Source organism: Oryctolagus cuniculus, chromosome 8 (genome assembly GCF_964237555.1).
Source record: "Oryctolagus cuniculus chromosome 8, mOryCun1.1, whole genome shotgun sequence".
NCBI lineage: Eukaryota > Metazoa > Chordata > Mammalia > Lagomorpha > Leporidae > Oryctolagus > Oryctolagus cuniculus.
This window is the reverse complement of record NC_091439.1, coordinates 105,334,046-105,348,508: the sequence shown is the minus strand read 5'-3', so window position 1 is coordinate 105,348,508 and position 14,463 is coordinate 105,334,046.

Here is a 14,463-nt window from a genome sequence, read left to right as displayed (position 1 = left end):
ACCAAATATTAATACTAATTAACCAAGTGTATAAAATTAGAATTTCAAGGCACCAGCATTGTGGCACAGTAGGTTAAGCCATTACTTGTGACAGTTTCATCCAGTGTTGGAGCACTCATTTGAATCCCACCTGCTCTGCTTCCTGTCCATTTCCCTGCTAGTACATGTGGGAAAGCAGTGGTAGGTTTCCCAAGTACTTGGGCATCTGCTGTCCACCCGTGAAACCTGGATGGAGTTCCTGGATCCTGGCGTTGGCTTCTCCCAGCCTACAGTTTTGAGGCTATTTGGGGAGTGTATAAAAAGAGGGAAGCACTCTCTCTTGCTCTCTCTCTTTCTCTCTCTCTCTCTTTCTGCCTCTCAAATAGATAAAATAGAAGAAATCTTTACAAAATGTGAATTTCTTTTCAATGAAGGAACATACTGCTCAATTAATGGACACAACAAAATTATGAAATAATTTTCAATTTGCATATATTTTTAAAAGTATTCAATAAAAAAACTACATTATCTAAGATTCTAAAAATATTTCCAATAAAATAATGCAATAATAATTGACTAAAATGTTTATTCTATATTATATAATCCAATATGATTTCTATAAAACATTTTTTATAAAACATCAGAAAGAACCTTCAGGTTTTTTTTTTTTTTTGCACAATCTAGAATTTGAATTTTTCTTTTACACAAAGAGAGCAAGTCAAGTTCACTAATTTATTACATTCATAAAGTGAAGGACCTTAAAGGAACATCTGCCGAATATTGAACTTAATGTCAGTGAATATATGAAATAATAATGTAGTCAAAATATTAACCAAAGGAGATGAAATAATCCAATTCAAATATTCATTGATAGAAATGAAAGAATGTAATCATTGGATCTGGGTTGAATCCAGAAACTTTTAAAATTTGACAATTTGTATTAGCACATTAAAGCAGTCATTATTTACTGTAAACAAATTTATATGTGTCTTTTGCAAGCTTTTTAATTTCAATGAAGCAATTGTATCTGCGAATGTCTGTTGGACAAGCTTCAGATCTACATTACCTAATTATTTCATCATCCAGGTAGTGCTTTTCTGGCTAAATCATCAGCATGTGTCAACTGTAAATAACGTGAATAAAAATCTTTAGGAATTATGGGGGTAGAATTGTACGAAGACTCAGAAGTTGCCATCACTTTGTACATCCTTGGGACACAAGAGTATTTGATTTTCTACTAGGTAATTAAATGTATTTTCATATTAAAGGAGGAAAGAGAGAAGCCAAAATACAGGTGATGTTTGCAAAGCTGAAAGATTATTATTGTATTGGCTTTAAATAAATTTGAAAAGCCAAGCCAAAAGATTCTTTTTAAACAATCTTATCTAATTCTGCAATATTTATTCAATAACTTCATGATATATGTATACATTTTCATATTTTGACAAAATAATGCCTTATTAAATGCATACCATATATATGTATATGTTTACAATCTATCTTATAGTTTGCTTCTGTGTATATAAATATAACTATCATTTGGATTTTTTTTTAGAAAGACAAATATTTTGTGTTTTAGCTTTTGTATTTTAGCTTTATTTCTTGCTCCAATCTCACTTGACACTGCTCTGCAACATGTTTTCCATGTTTACATTTTTTATGAATACATAAAATTATTATACATTTTTCCTATGTTTTTCATACTAATGCATTCATATTAAAATAATTGAGTATCATGGCTATGCAGATGAATGTAGTTATGCATTTATTGTGTTCCATACCTTACTTTTCCTTTATTCAATAATATCTCTTAAATTATACAAAATAATACATATGTTGATAATATTTTTTTTTAATTTTGCAGCATATTTAATGTTATGGAGGATGATAGGACCGCCATTTTGTGGCATTCGCTCAGTTTAAAGCTTTTGGCACAACACAAATTAATCTTCAATAATACTGTTATACATGGGTTTTATTATTTACTTTTTTTAAAGGATTTATTTATTTTACTTGAAAGTCAGAGTTACACAGGGAGAGAAGGAGAGGCAGAGAGAGAGAGACAGAAAGAGGTGTCTTCCATCCACTCGTTCACTCCCCAATTGGCTACAAAGGCCAAGCTGTGCCAATCCAAATCCAGGAGCCAGGAGCTTCTTCCGAATTTCCCATGTGGGTGCAGGGGCCCAAGGACTTGGGCCATCTGCTCCTGCTTTCCCAGGCCATACCAGAGAGCTGGATAGAAAGTGGTGCAGCTGGGACTTTTAGTGGTACCCATACGGGATACTGGCACTGCAGGTGGCAGCTTTACCTGCTACACCACAGCACTGGTCCCTATTATTTATTTTTAATGCTTGGTGGCTAGATTATCACAGAGTTACTGAATTTAAATATATAGGTATTTAAATATATAGGTATAATATGTAGAAGTGTTGCCCATTTGCTATTCAACAGCAATATATAACAAGTTTATATTTATATCCCAAAGCAGTAATCTATGCTGAAGACCCCCCCTCCTCTGCCTCCTCATTTTCCTCCTCCTCCTGCTCCTCCTTCTTCTTCTTCTTCCTCTTCCTCTTCCTCCTCCTTCTACTGCTGTTACTTCTGCTGCATTTGCTTCTCTGTTGTTGCTGCTGCCACTTCTTAATTTTCTTTGAAGGTTTAGTGTAATGGGCCATTTTGTGTATGTGTGTGTTGTGTATCACTGACTACTGTTGATGGGGAATGATTCTTTTTAAAGATTTATTTCATTTATTTGAAAGGCAGAATTACAGAGAGAGAGAGAGAGACCGAGTGATCTTCCATCTGCTGGTTCATTCCCTAACTTCCCAAATAGCGGCAATTGCCAGAACTTGGCCAAGTAGAAGTCAGGAGCCAGGAGCTTCTTCAAAGTGTCAGGGGCCCAAGCACCTGGGCCATCCTCTGCTGCTTCCCCAAGCATCTTAGCAAGGAGCTAGATCTGAAGTGGAGCAGATGGGACGCAAACCGGTGCCCATATGGGACTCTTGCATTGCAAGCAGTGATTTAACCCATTACAGCACAATGTTGGCCACAGGGGCATGAGTTATTACATACATATTTTGTTTCTTAAAAATTCCACTACTACAATAATTTACATATTCTATATATTTTTCAAATTGTTTGCAAAAGCTAAGTGCATATTATAAACACTTCACTTTGTGCATTGTCTTTGTTGTAAAAATATATTGACAGGAAATTTATATTTATTTTATTTGCATTAGAAAATATATTTTGTTTTGAATATATTTAATATATATATCCTCTAGATACATATGAGGGAATACACACACACACACCTACACACACTCAGAGACAGATAGGTCATCTAAATTACTAAGCTTTGTCAAGAATTTCTCTCCTGCCCTTAAATTAAACACAGCTACTTTTAGATTAGGTTTGTGCATACATAAGTTTTTAGACCACCAAGAATGCATTTCTAAAGTTGAAAGAAGACAAAAGCTTTATTTTCTTTTATTTTTAAAATATTTAATTATTTACTTATCTACTTATTTGCTATGCAAAATAGAGAGAGAGAGAGAGAGAGAGAGAGAGAAAGAGCTCTTCTACCCATTGATTCACTCTCCAATTCTCCACAGCAGATGGAGGTGGGCTAGACCACACCCACGATCCTGGAATTCAATGTGGGTTTCTCATGTTATGTGGTAGGGACCCAAGTACTTGAGCCAACACAGTTTAGCACCTCAATATTTGTGTTAGCAAGAAGCTGACTTGGAAGCAGAGTCATGAGTCAATTCCAGGCACTCCAACATTGAATTGTCCCAATCGACTCTTTTACTACTGTGTCACAGCGTCCACTCCAGTGTTTCCTATTTTCAACTAAAATATTAACAATCCTCCTGTACTGAGCTCTATTTTTATCTGGCATTGACCTATGTAACAAATTTCTGTAACAAAACTACGTTAATTTCTTAGCGATAACCTTGTAACGTGTTGGAATATTTTTGACATGTCCTTCACTATTGTTTTTCACACATTGCATCATAATCCTTTAAATATAGAAGATAATATGGAAAAAATTCTAGAAGCAAGAGGCAGCATTCATCTTCCATTATAAGGTTTAATTTAATAGTTTCCATAGAGATCCTAAATTAAAATTAAAATCACATCAAATTGAGAGAATTGACTGTGGATATTGTATCTTCTGTTATAATGACAACATATCTCTGTATTTGATGCAATTGCATCATATTATTGAATAAATCTTCATAGCTTTCTATATCTAATTTAATCACAATTCTTAATTAATTGATTGTTAATTATTTTACAATTTCCCCTATGATGCATATAATATTTCATCCCATTCATATTGCTGGCACTTATTGCTAGATTAGAGAGAAAAATAAAGCTGTATTTTTCTACATGTGATTATAAATTTAATATACATTTTTATCTAAAGAAATGACTAATGTGTATTTGTAAAATGTCTTGTTAGCATACACTGTTCTCCCCAGATTGCTGATTTAATCGATTCTGATGGTAATTTTTCTAAAAGTAAGAAACGTTCCATAATTTCAATAAAGCTGGTTTGATCCAGTATCTTATTCTGTTGTGATTTTACTGAAACAACTTAGTACTTTATGCAGGAACATTTTTTCATTTAGGAAAGTGATGTTATTTTTATGGAACTTTTATAGACTTCTAATATGAAAATTGCATTGACTTACTAGGATGAATTGGTAATTCTATTGTCTTTCTCTGGTCTTTAATAACTTAAATAACTATGTCTGCAGAACAGTCTTGCATTTCATCATTCCTTACACTTATTGACAATTCAAAATTAACTGCAACATATCCTGAGTGTTCACTATTTTTAGACCCTGTAAATGTCACAACTGTCATTTAATGCTCATGTATTCTTCCAAGAACATTAAAACACAAAGATACTTAAAGCACGTTTTGTATTTTTTGGAAAACTCCTAGAAATGAAGTTTTTATTTTCATTTTTTAGATAGCCACCCAAGTAAAATGAGTATGAGAATAACAAGGACAAATATAAAGACTGACAAAAACTCAGATATTTCTATTATATGACACTGTATTAGGTTTAAGGAGATAACTCAGCTTTTTTTTTTCTCCTTCAGTCCAATAGTTTCCTAAATGTATACCACTAATTTAATGAAAAGAGGAACTATTTGATGATGTTATAGGAGTAAAGGCAAGTATGAAAATATATAGTAATCATAATTCAAAGAATATTTAGGTAATTCATAGCTTCATCTTATAATCAAATTACTAAATGTTTTCTAAACATGAATTTTGAAATACTCAAATTATTTTTTGATCCAATTGGAAATTTGGCCAGATTACTCTTGGAGAGGTAGAAAATTAAGAGAAAGAGAGAAAGAGTTAGAGAGAGAAAAAAAAGAGAGAGAGAGTGAGAGAGAGATACCATTCTCTGGTTCTTTCCCCAAATGCCCACCATGGCTGTGAATTGGAGACTGGGTAGGGCCAAAGGCAGCAGCCAGAAACCCATTTTAGTCTTCCATTTAGGTAACAAGAATCAAACTACTTGAGAAATCACAACAATTTAGTTTTTTTCTGTTAGTGTTCAATCTTATTTCATATAAATACTACATATTTTAAAAGGAAGCCATGGGACAGGTGTTTGGCCCAGTGATGAGATAGATGCCTGCATCCCCCGCTGGAGGACTGGGGTTGAATTCCAGGCTTCAGATACTGTTTCCAAGCTGCCAGCAACACAGACCCTGGTTTATTGCAGGTGATTGCTTAAGTAGTTAGCTTCTTGTCACCCACACAGAAAATGTGGATTGAGTTCCCATCTCCACATTCGGCCCCAGCCCAATCCCTGCTATTGCAGGCGTTTTGGGCAGTGAACCAGCAGTTTTGAATATTCTTTCTCTGCTTCTCAAAGAAAGAGGGAGAGGAAGGAAGGAATGCAGAAGGAAAGAAGGAAGGAAGGAAGTGAGAAAGCCAGAAGAGAGGGAAAAGAAAATGTATGTGCTAAGATATCTTGATGTCCACCATTATACATAGCTAACACGATTCTATTACAACTAATAAAAAAAAAAAACAATATTTTAGGCAATTATTTTGAGTAGGCATTGTGCTAAGTGATTCTACTTGTACTTGTTTGTTGTAAAAAACAATGTGTTTGTTATTACAGAATTCATGGCCTCAACAACTGTGCTGTCGTATGACAGAGGAAGGAGGACAGGAAACGAGGAAAATGTTAGATCTAATGAAAATTAATTAATTTATTTCTTAAAAGAACTTTTTAAATTGCTATTCAAGTTTATACTGTTGTAGGTTTTCTCAACTTACACTGAAATATTTATCTTTCGTCCACATTTCTCTATCTCTTTTTAAGAAAAATAGAATAATAACAGATAAAACTATTTTTAAATGCTCTAACAAGACAGCTTATAAATGGATTTCCAGTAGAGTATTTGAACATTTATTTGGGTGTGAGATGTGCTCTTTTTCAGTAAGGCTCTTTCATATAGGCCAATTGATTCTCAGCCTTAAGACAGAGCTATTTGTGATGAAAATAGCACATGGAATAGTACAGATTTACCACTTAAAAACACAAAAGAACAAAAATGCATGTTTTCCTTGGAAAATGAAACCAACATTCTCAATGGAAATCATATTCAACTCATGTTGGTTATTTGTCCAATGGCAAGGAATCAAAGACATGAGCAAAAGAGAACAAAGTATGGCTTGAATTCTGTGAGTGAACTGATGACATTAGACAGTTAGGGACATGCCAGTGGCATAGTTTTAGCAGTATGTCATGAAAATACACAAAAAGCACTCTGAGCGATAGAAAAAGAAAGGCCAAGGAAGCAAGTTTTCCATTAGAGAGTAATCTGTCTTCACAAATGAGTGAAAGGAACTGAGCTGGACATAAAGGCTATTCTGAGTGCGCCTGACATTTAGTAAATGCATTTTTGATAATCAAGAATCTTGGAGGAAAAGCTTAGTCTTATTGCTGATTTATTTCTTCTTCATAAATGGCATAAATTTGAAATGAGACACTCTAAGATTGGAGTGTATTACTTTTAGTCAAACCTCCAAAAATCTGATAACAATGTTTCTTCTCTGTTTATGTTTTAAATTGTTGTTAAGCCTCCAGTTCCAGGCTATAGGAGGGCTTAAAGAACAACAAAATAAAAAAAAAAAATTAGTTGAATATTTTCTAAAATGGTATTGACATATGCAAAACGTTTCTTCCAGTAAAAGAACTTTGATTAGGTTTCTGTGCTCTGCTTTGTTGCCATCCCATGTGCTGAATTTGGGACCCGTCATGCCACATCTCTTTTGGCCATCTCAAATTTTCCATTTGCAACATTTTGGACTTGTGGTAAATTGATTATGATTAACTAAGGAAGAGTATCATATCATCAATAAAGTTTTTAAAACTAACCCACTTTTCCTACCTCTGCATATTTCTGAAGTTATTTTAATTATTTGCTGGGTAGATTTTAGATAGATATACTTCTAAAATTTTCTCCAGGAGAGTCTGATATACCTACTGGGATACAGACCTGGAGACTTCTGTAGGGTCCTTCCCAACTTCCAATATTCAATTCCAATTCAAATGGAAGTATAGGAAAATATATTTCAGGGCAAGATGGAGTAACAATGGCAAAAATTTACATTTCTCCCTGAATAAATCAAAACCAAAAAAAAAAAGGAAAGCAAAATAAACACATAGAAAAATAAATGAGAAGGAATTTTAAAGATTGTTTTCCAACCCAGGAGGCACTGATTCCTGGGAGAGGGATCAAATCAGGTGAGATCTGCAAAGGCGGGATGGCTGCCTAGACTGAGTTTCCAGGCACTAGCAAAACTAAAGGGAAACCAAAAGTAGCCAGAAGTCTCCATGATTTGAAGATATGCGTCCATGAGACAATGGAGGCCACAGTAATTAGAATTTTCCTGGCAGGATGGATGAGAAGGGAAAGATGAAAAAAGGGAGCTCTGGGGACATAAGAGTTGTCTTCCCAATTCTTAACTGATGACTAATCAATATTATGGTGAGAAGAAATTACTGAAGGCCAGGGAAATGTTTATGGATTAAAGCACCCCAGGGTCACAAATAGCAAGGGTTAATTTCTTTTCACAAAAACACAGAAAAACCTCATAATTCCTAGTGCATGATTAAAAGTGTTTAAAAGGGCTTTTCCTGTGTAGTGGAGGCAAAACTATTCCTTAAATTAATGCTGCCCTGGTCCTGTCTAACAAGGTTTACAAGTAAGATGAGAAAATGCCAAACTGTTTATATGAAATGCAATTACATCCCATTATATCTCTATAGAAACAGATAACAATATACCATCAGCAAGATACAATTTTAAATGTTTGATACTTATTCAAAAAGCATTAAGCATGCCAAAAATGCAATCTATAAGGAAGAGAAAAAATCCAAATGAAACTAACTGATAAAAAACAATGATGATAAAATTAATAAACAAGATGTCAAATGTCTTAGAACTCTTTCATATATTAAAGAAGCTGGAAGAAAACTGAGTACATTAAACAGAAATGATATACAATCAATTTGTGGAAACATAACTACAATTTTTGTGATAGAGCATAATGAATGAGTTAAACAGAATATCAGATATTAATGAATAAAGATCAATAAAATAGAAGATAGTGTTGTAGGTTTATGAATGACCTCCAAACGTCCCTATACTAAATCTTGAAACCTATAAATATATTAGCTTATATGGCCAAGAGGTTTTCATAAATGTGATTAAGTAAAAGCTCCCTGAAGTGGAGAACTTACATTACATATTCTGGTGGGCTCAATGTAATAAGAAGTTTACTTAGAAGAAGAGACAGAAAGGTAAGAGTCTAAGTGAGCAAGACAGAGTCGCAAAGGAGAGAGTGACAGAGAGAATTAAAATGCATTACATTGAAGGCTTTGAGCTCCCAAAATGTGACAAAATGCCAACAAGATAGGCACCCTCTAGAAGGCAGGAAAGGCAAGAATGATGATTTTTTTTTCTGAACCTTGCATAGCAAATGCACACCTGCTGGCATCTTGATTTTATCACTTGTGAATTGCAGATTTGCTAAACAATAGATTTGTGCTGCTCTAAGTTACTCTATTTGTGGCATTTAGTTACAATAATAATAGATAGCATTCAAAATTAAATTAAATTGAAACAATGGAAAAATAACCATCCATAGTTTGTTGAGAAAGTGTCCAATAAAATATGTTTGAAGAATTATTTGCCACATTTTTTTGAAATTTAATGGAAAATATATGTTTATCCATCATAAACCTGAATAACCCCTCAAGACACACACACACGGCTAAAAACTAAATTAAAAAATAAAGCTGCAAAGCGTCTACAGAAAAATCACTACCTGAAGAGAAATAAAGATAACAATGATAGGAGGATAAAAAAAATGGCAAATAGAATCTATCAATGAGGAAAACGTATTATATACCTGAACTAGTGAGATTATCTATCCTAGGAATACATTACTATTTTACACTCAGAAATCAATCAGTTTAAATTACAGTAGCAATAAACAAAAAAAAAAAGAAAGTAAATATTATAACCATTTCAGCAGAAACTATTGAGAAATCCAGCAATCTAATGTCCATGGCAGGTAAATGAAATTATCATCAAATTAGGAGTAAGAATTTCAGAATCGAAGGTGGATATTTGGTGAAGTGTTTAAGACACCACTTGGGAGGCCCACATCATATATTGGGGTCCCTGATGCCAGTCCAAGCTCTTCTGAATCCAGCTTCTTGCTAACACACACTCTGGAAGGTGACAGTGAGCAGTCAGGTGATTTGGGCCATGACACCCACATGGAGCTCCAGGCTCCTGGCTTTAGCCTGGCCCATCTCTGGATCTATGGGCTTTTGGGGAGTGGTGACCCAGAATTGGAACATCTTTCCCTGTCTTTCAAGTAAATGAAAATTAGTTCATTCGAATTTAAAAATTATGTTGTCAACCCGATAAAAGACATCTCAAACATCTATAGATTACATCATAGCGAGTGCAGAAATACTCAATGGTTTCCTCCTAGCCTCACAGAAAAGGCAAGAACTTTACTCACCACTTCTACACAATATCATACCAGAGGTCCCAGCCAAGGTGGAAATTCAAAACAAAAAGTAAAATGCCTTGAAATGGGTGGGAGAAAATGAAGACTGTCCTTATTCATTGATGACATAATAGCCTACATAGAAAATCCTATGCGCATAAAGGTCAATAGATCCTAAAAGTGAGTTTAATAATGCTGCAATCTGGGCTGGCACTGTTGCGCAGCGGGTTAAAGCCCTGGCCTGAAGCTCCAGCATCCCATATGGGCACCGGTTCAAGTCCAAGCTGCTCTTCTTCCAATCTAGCTCTCTGCTATGGCCTGGGAAAGCAGTAGAAGATGGCCCAAGTCCTTGGGCCCCTGCACCCACGTGGGAGACCTGGAAGATGCTCCTACCTCCTGGCTTCAGATTGGCGCAGCTCTGGCCATTGTGGCCATCTGGGGAGTGAACCAGCAGATGGAAGACCTCTCTGTCTCTACCCCTCTCTGTAACTCTGTCTTTCAAATAAAGAAAATAAATCTTAAAACAATGTTGCAATCTAAAACAATATAAAAATAACTTGTACCACTTTAAGTAGTAACAGATGATTAAAAATTGATAGAAAATCACACAATTTTATTTGCATCAAAAATATTAAAAAATGGAACACAATTGGACAAAGGTGTGCAAGACTTATAAACTGACAAGTACATCACCTTGCTTGAAGAAATATAGAAGACCTAAATTAATAGGGCACAGGGGTACGCCATGACCACAATTTTGAAAACTCAATATTGTTGTGTTAAAACATTTCCCAAATTGATAGATGCAAGTGATTATAAATGCAATCCCCTTCATATTCCAATAGATTTTTAAAAATATGAAATGACAAAGTATTTCTAAACTCTGTATGAACATACAAAAGGCAGAACACAGCCCAAGGAAATTTGAACCTAAGGAAAAAACTGGGAAAATAGCAAAATGTGACCTAAAGTTTTATTCATCACAAAAGACACCAGAGACCAAGGAAGAAGTAGAAAGATGATTATTAAACTGATATGCATAAGAAAGAGTTGCTCTTACCCCCACACAGAAAAGTAGTTTGTTGTTGAAGAAATTTATCCACCAAAGACTCATACCACTGAAAAAAAATAAATATCCACATGCAAATAAATGAAGAGCAATCCAAAACATACTTCATAAGCATACACTAGCGAGGGTGGGAAAGAGGGTAGGATGGGAAGGGTAGGATGGGAATATTATGCTCTTAAAGTGTATATTTGAAATCCATGAAATGTTTCCCTTTATATAAACACAAAAGAATGAAAAAGATTATGTAAGTTAAATATAAAATTGCAAATTCTAAAATAAAGCAAAGGGAACTAATTGGCACTTTTTGTTATGGTAAGACAAGGGATGTAGAAATTCCTTTGTCTGGCAGCCAACATAAACAATGCTCTTATGCACAAGCCCCTCAAATAAATTATACTTTGCAGAATCCTAGATTTGTCCAACTCTTTGTTTTTAGACCTCTGTACCTTCTGCCTCAGTTGCCAGTTTTCATAACCTAGATTTTCCCAAAACATTCTATGAGCCAACACTTTCACCAAACATTATTATCCCAAGAGGAATTAAATTAGCCATTCATGCAAAGACAATGCTCATAGTTTTATTTTAATAGGAAAAAAGGGAAACATTCATCTATCCTTTAAGGAACATGTAATCCCAGGGGTGGGAGATGTGGTGTAGAAGGCAGAGCCGGCCACCTATGATGCAGGCATCCTATATGAGCACCCATTCCAGTTCCGGCTGCTTGTCCTCCATTCCAGCTCCTTGCTGATGTGCCTGAAAGGGCAGTGAAGGATGGTCCAAGTCCTTGGGGCCTGTGTCCATGTCGGAGACCCAGGGGAAGCTATGGGCTTCTGGCTGCGGATGGACTGGGCTCTGGCTGTTGTGGTCATTTAGGGAATGAACCAGTGGATGGAAGTTCTCTGTCTCTGTCTCTGTCTCTCTCTCTCTCTCTCTGTAATTCTGCCTTTCAAATAAATAAGTAAATCTTTTTAAAAAAAGAAATATGTAATCTCAGAATAGTTTATGTGTATTGTCAATAGAAAGCGTGTGACCACACCTGGCACATTTATGCATTCACTCACTCACCATTAACTAATGAAGCAATGCACAAAATTATAGTCATGCCTCAAGATTAAAGAAAAAAGAGGAAAGTAGATTGAGAATTCAGCAGAGAAAAATAAGAATTTTAGAATACAATTTAGAGATTATGCATGAACTGAAATACTAAAATAAGTGTAAACTCCCTGGCACCTTTCTGTTTTATGCTTAAAATATCTTAACTCCACATAAACCTATTTTCCATTTTAGATGTTGAGTTCAGATTTATGTTAGTGGATTGATTGTTAAATAGAGTCATCACTCTCTTTGAAATCATGCTTCTGGCAGAATTTCACCAGGAGCTTATACATTAATTAATGTCTTCATCTTATTTTAATGTATCCTTCAAAGTCACTCACTTCCTCAGACAAGAGTTGAAATTAAATAATTTTTGCCATGAATTCAAACTGATGGCAACATGAAGCTTAAAGCAGATTAATAAATGATTGATAGACTGTTTTTTATTTTAAATCTACTCAGTGTAAACATCTCAAAAATTAAATTGAAAGAAAATAAATAAGAATAATGAAACATGATAATGAGTTTTTTAAATATAGCATGAAAAGATAAAACGATCTAAAATGAGCATCAATGTCATCATACCTCCAAACACCTTAACTTGATACTCTACCATCTACTCTTAGTTAAACTCAATTCATGGACTGATATTTAATGAATGATGCCACTCAGGCTTAAAATCACCCAATGGCTCTCCTTTGCTGTTGGGATAAGTCTCACAGTCCTCATGGTGTTTGGTAAGCTCCTGCCTTATTGCTCACCACCCTTCCATCAGTTATTATCTTTATGATTAGTGAAGTTGTTTCTGTCCTAGGAACTTCATAAAGGATTTCTCTCCACTCCAGAACTCCTCAACCTGCTCTCTCCAGGCTCTGCAGGAAACACACTACTCAGCTCCCATTCAAAACCCACCCCAGAGGAAGTCAGATCCTCAGAGGTCACCTGTATCCCCATTATTCACACTTAGGTCATGCTCTATCCTTCCAGTTTTGTGTTGTTTTCTTTCTCACTGTAATGAATATACTAAACTTAGTGTTGCCTTTCTGATATTAAATATGGTGTATGTATTGTATATAATAAATAAATGTGTTGAATTCATAAAATGGCCCTTATTAAATGCTATTAGAAATTTCTTTTTGATAACAGCTTTTTTGAAAATTATGATAAAAATATCTTTATTTGAAGCCATCATGGATAATTGACAAATGACTATGTAAATTCCTACTGACTGTAAATCAGTGTGGATGTTTCCCTGGGAAACAATAAGTGAAAAGAGAAAAAAGAACAAAAAGAAAACAAATTATGATTGGAAGAAGAGGTGAGGTATACCTAATGAAAAGTTAATTTTTATGTAGCTTATTTACTTCTGGGAGAAAAGTAACAAGAGTTCTATTGTAGAGTGTGAAAACACAGACATTTTTCTGTTTCAAAACTTAAAACAGGATATTAATATGAAGAAAATGGAATTAAAATTTATAAATGACAGATAAAGTAGGTTGGCTGCCAGAAAAATTGATTTCCATCTCACTTGTCTTACCATAACCCAAGGTGGAAATTAGTTCTTTTTATTTTATTTTAGAATTTGAATTCTTTGTTATAAATAGCAAGTCTGAGGTAGTGGCAAGTTAGGTGCAATGACTATTCCAAATAATTTATCAAGAAGTTCAGTGAGCTTGGGCTAGCTTCTGCAACAACTAGTTTCAAATATCAGCAATTGAACAGAAAAGATTTTGACAGTCAAGTTCATTGCGGATATTTCTGGTAGAACAATTAACCTGCAAGAGATGACTCTTGGTATTTCAGTCTCCTTGCTTCTTGCATTTCAGACACATCCAACTCACGAGCTCCAAGACTGCTGTGGAGCAAGTAAAAGAACATATATAAAACCAAATGTCAGACTTGGAATTTCTTGTGTCGTCAATTTTGTCTCCAATCTATTCCTTAGAACTCAAATGGCCCAAAGAACATCAGGGGACTATGAAAAAGAAGACTACTCATGGATGTCAAGAAAATGAAACGTGTTCATGTGGTTAGGATGTACTAGAAACACCATGAGAACTCTTAAAAACATTATGAAAAGTTAGGACTAGTTACACATGAACATTTTATTATGAACCTGACATACAGACATGATTAGCCTCAATGATTCAATACAAATTTCCAAACATGCCCTCAAGTTGCATATTGACACATTTAGTTTGTAGTTCTCTAAACAGTATGGTGTTTTTATTGACTCCAAATAT